General features: G+C 38.3%; 1 pseudogene; it reads left to right on the top strand.

The window, feature by feature from the left end:
* Nucleotides 1-1,547: 1,547 nt before the first annotated feature.
* LOC149225200 (chorismate synthase 1, chloroplastic pseudogene) lies at nucleotides 1,548-4,679 on the top strand (annotated as a pseudogene).
* Nucleotides 4,680-4,943: the final 264 nt, after the last annotated feature.

Here is a 4,943-nt window from a genome sequence, read left to right as displayed (position 1 = left end):
CTTTAAGTCATGGAAAACAAGTAGAAGAATTGGATTATCATGTTAAGGACCAAGTCTTATATCATTTGGGAAAGTTATGCATTCCTCAAACTGAAAGAGTTAAGATAATTCGAGAAGCACATACTTCTCTAATATCAGGTCATTTTGGTGTAAGTAAAACAGTTGCACAATTGCAAAGGTTCTGTTATTGGCCAAGAATGCATGAAATAGTTTCTAGATATATTAAAGGGTGTACCATGTGTGCTAAAAGCAAGCTCAACAATAGAAAATTAGGCTTGTACACTCCACTTCCAGTTCCTTCTCATCCTTGGGAAAGTGTTTCCATGGACTTTGTTCGGGATTGCCAAAATCTAGGAAAGGTCATGATTATTTATATGTTATTGTGGATAGGTTCAACAAAATGTGTATTCTAATACCTTGCAACAAGAATATTACAGCTGAACAAACAGCGAAGTTGTTCTTTCAGCATGTCTAGGTTCATTTTGGGTTACCCACTTCCATTGTATCTTATCAAGATTCCCGATTTGTGGGGAAGTTTTGGTCAAGTTTGTGGGAATTGATGGACACTAGACTAAAGAAGAGCAAAACCTTTCATCCACAAACAGATGGCCAAATAGAGGTGGTCAACAGGACAGTGATCCAGTTGCTCAGGGTCTATTGCAGCAAGCATCCCAAGCTTTGTGATGAACATTTGTGTTATGTGCAACATTCTTACAACCATGCCAAACACTCTTCTACACAGAGATCTCCTTTTGAGACTTGTTTTGGTTTTACACCAAAGTCTCCCTTGGATTTTGTCTTTAGTAAAGACATAGAAGTTGATGGACACAGTGATGTGGACAAAGCAACCAGGTTCATTGAACAAATCCAAGAAATTCACCAGGCAGTGCAGGAACAACTAGAAAGAAGCCAGGCCAAGCATAAGGCAAGGCATGACAAGCATAGAATTGAGCATAGCTTCCAAGTTGGTGATCAAGTCTGGCTATACATCAGCAAAGATAGGATGCAAGGTGAAGGTAAGAAGCTGAAGCCAATAAGGTATAGGCCTTTCAAGATACTTGAGAAAATTGGTGAAAACACTTTTCGCCTTGATTTTCCAGCTTGCATGCATATCTATTCAGTGGTTAATGCATAAAACTTGAGACTGTTTGAACCTTCATTGATTGAAGATCCCGAAGAGAAAATTCAGTTGCCTTCTATTGATGATCTGTTGCCTGAATATCTCAATGAGTTGCAGGAAGATATAGTTCTAGACAGGAAGGTGAGAACTACGCACAGAGGGGATGTTGAGTACCTCATAATTGGACTCAAAGGTTCAAAACCAAACAACACATGATGGATAGAGATTGGACAAGTGAGGAAGCTATACCCTCACTTGATCGATGCTTAAAAACCAACTTTTGGTGGTCCAAAATATTTTTCAGTGGGAAGCGTGATCCAAAATGGATCCAAAACACCCTCTAAGTCTTCAAAAATCAAAACTATCGCAAAAGGAAAACCTTCACAAAATGGCGGAAAACACTATCGGGAGTGAAAAACACGAAGAAATGACCAAAAACAAAGTTATTGGGTGCTTGGACAGTGATGCACATGAGCCATTAGATTTGGCCAATCAACGGTCCAGATCCGATCGGCATATCACAATCAGGGGAGGATATCGGAGGCTACCACATAAATATTGCGACAATGATCAGCGCGGTCAACGGGGACCGTCGATCAAGCACGCAGATCGACAGCTCGGGTTAACTCACGATATCGCATTAGAGAAACACAAGGTAGCGCTTACCAATGGCCCGGGGCTTATGCGATATGCGATTGTGACAAGTCGTATCGCAAAATTGCGTAGGAGTAATACAAAGGAGCAGGGCCATATGTATATGCGGCTTGTGATAGCTGGATCCGACGGGGTTATGGACCAAATTTAATATATTTTGAGATCCAAAAAACGACATTTTTCTATGTATTTTTGTGTGTTCGTTAAATAAACGAAATACGAAGGGAATGCGCTGATGCAATGAAACTGGACCCGAAAGGGTTTGTAAATGCCGCTACATAATTATTTGAAGTCCACCATAAATCCCTTCGTCAGATTTTCAGTGTTTTTAACATATTTTTACAAATACAAAGGGAACCATAGCACAGGGGCATTGTGACTTGCGATAGCGATTACAGGTGGACCCAATAGGAGTATAGGGCGGAATTAATGATTTTTGAAGTCCGAAAAATGATAGATTGGTGAATTTTCCCGTGTTTTACAATGTTTCTCTATGTAAACAGAGAATTCTATTTTTGGGGATTTCAAAGGCCCGACGGTCCCTTCTGTTGCAGAATAGGTGGCCACCTCCCTTGAAGACGTTATGCCATGATTGCTAACGCTCAGAAGGGGATTCGAGCGAACAGAGGCCGGGAGCCAGAGATCCCGAGAAAGGGAAACGAACAGACAATGCCGATTGGCTTAAAAGCCATAGAAGACATAAGACAGGGACAAGTAGTGCTGAGACAGAGAGAAAATAGAGCCAGAGAAGGAGAGAAAGAGTTTGTGTACTCAAAGAGGCTTGAGGGATTCAAGCAAACTCCTGCTATTTTTCATCTGTTGTGTTGAGACTCAAATTGAGCTCACATTTTGTAAAACTGTGCTCTTAAAGACATAATAGAGAGGTCACCACTGAAGGCTGGACCAGGAGATGCAGCCCAGGAGTTTTCGGTGAACTCCATATTAAACTTGTTGTGTTATGTGTGTTTGTCTATTATGTTTCTTTAACTGCTTCATTGTCTATGTTATTTGCAATCTTATCGATCCATTGCACTAAGTAATATAGGCAAATCCATGCACATGAGTATGTAATACCTTAAAATTAATCTAAGATCTTCATTTTCAGATCACACATTCACAGTGAAAAGGGAATTACATTCATAGAAGTTTGACCAATTTGATGAAAATAATGTGAGAACAATTGTGAAAGAGCATCACATATATCGGTAGAGAACCTATTGATTTATTCAGGGTGATAGTTTTTATTTACAGTAGTAAAATGGAGTATGAAATAATGAAAGACATTCAAAGCCCAATCAGTTGACATAGTGGATTTCCTCTTGATGATGTACAAAATGAGTGATATGAATGAGCTCTTTGATATATTACTGGGGTTTTTCTCTCTAAATTGTTGAAAGTCATGGGTGGCTTCTAGTATGGGTTTTGTTCAAATGCATCTACATCAGAGGTTAGATCAAAGCTACATATGACTATTGTATTACATGAACCTAACTAGATCCAATGGTGTATCATATGTTGTATATTCTCAAGCATGTTCTACATACTGGTGTCCTTAGAAAGGGTGAGTAATTCTTGGGAGATTGCAAAGCTAGAGGATTTGTGATCAATTTCATGGAAATTTTGTTTTGTTATTTTTTTTTATATATATCATGGTTTGATTGATTATGTTGCAAATCTCTGTCAACATTGGGATTCAAAAAATTCATCACAAGCTATATATAAAAACTATATATCAAATGCAGAAATAATGAGTAATTGAAGTAGAAGCCCTCTCAAATTCTACAGAAAGCGATATAAAGCAAGAGGAAACACTACAAATTTTTATAGACAATGCAGAAAAGGAAGAGAAAGTCATGGATCAGTTGATGCCAAAGATCCAAAATATCTCGAACAGATCATAAATAAATTTTAGCATCTCCAAAGAAGAAATCGCTCATGGATTTTTCCCACTGGTAGGATAACACTATGCTCCCTTTGTAGCATTAGGGATCTCCTGGGGCCTTCTTTCCATTTCCATAGGTCATAATTTTTTGCCAACATATACTTAGCCAATTACCTCACCATGCTTGTCTTGACATCATATGAATGGAACCCTGGAGAGCCCTGGGATGTGTGTGCCCAAGATAGATCTCAACAGGCTGAGGACTATTTAGATCCTGCCCCAACAAACACACTTGAGGAAATTTGAGATACGAGCTAGTATTGGAAATACATTTGGTATTTTATTTCGTGTCACATATTTTGGAGAATCCCATGGTGGAGGTTTAGGATGTGTAATTGATGGATTCCCACCTCAGATTCCTATATCTAAAGCTGATATGTAATTGGAAATTGACAAGAAGAGGCTGAGATAAATTTGCATCACTACTCCTTGTAAAGAAACTGACACATGTTGCATTCTCTCAAGTCTTTTTGAAGGTCAGACTATTCGAACTTCAATTGTTGTGCTTGGGCCAAATACTAATCAAAGAGGAAATGATTACTGTGAAATGTCATTAGTGTATTATCCATATCATGCGGATGCCACATATGACTTCAAATATGGTGTTCGTTCAGTATATGAAGGTGGAAAATCTTCAGCACGAGAAACAATTGGAAGAGTAGCTGTTGGGGCTATGGAAAAGAAGATACTTCAGCTAAAATTTGTAACTAAGGTTCTATCATACATATCACAGTTTCAAAAGAGTTTCTCCTAGATGGGGTTATTGATCATGATACATTGACTTAGGCTAAGATATAAAGTAATATTGTTAGATGTCTAGATCTCGTATATGTTTAGAACATGTTAACTATTATAGATGATGTTTGAACAAAAGGTGACTCAGTTGGTGGGGTCATTACCTGCATTGTAAAGGATGTACCAAGAGGAGCTTGTCAAATACTAGTGAACCAAGTCTTGGCATAGGAGAGAGGATCATTATTTGGAGGAGAAAGTGGTGACTTAATGTTCCACTATTGGGTCTAGTGTTGCATCATTGCAATCGTGTATCTTGGAACTTTCACTTAATACATGAAGCTCTTGGATATGGCGCACTTCCATGCATATATTGTGAATGTTGTAAGACTATTATTTCATTGTTTTTGGTGTATGTCTATGTTTACATACTAGTAAAAAGAATTATTTCATTGGATTTAATATGCATCTTGTTGCATGTGTGTTGTTACTTGC

Source organism: Pinus tabuliformis, chromosome J (assembly GCF_031772625.1).
Source record: "Pinus tabuliformis cultivar Carrire ecotype Pingquan chromosome J, CPIR1, whole genome shotgun sequence".
Lineage (NCBI taxonomy): Eukaryota > Viridiplantae > Streptophyta > Pinopsida > Pinales > Pinaceae > Pinus > Pinus tabuliformis.
The sequence above is the reverse complement of the archived record's forward strand: the minus strand, read 5'-3'. Positions and strand labels throughout refer to the sequence as shown.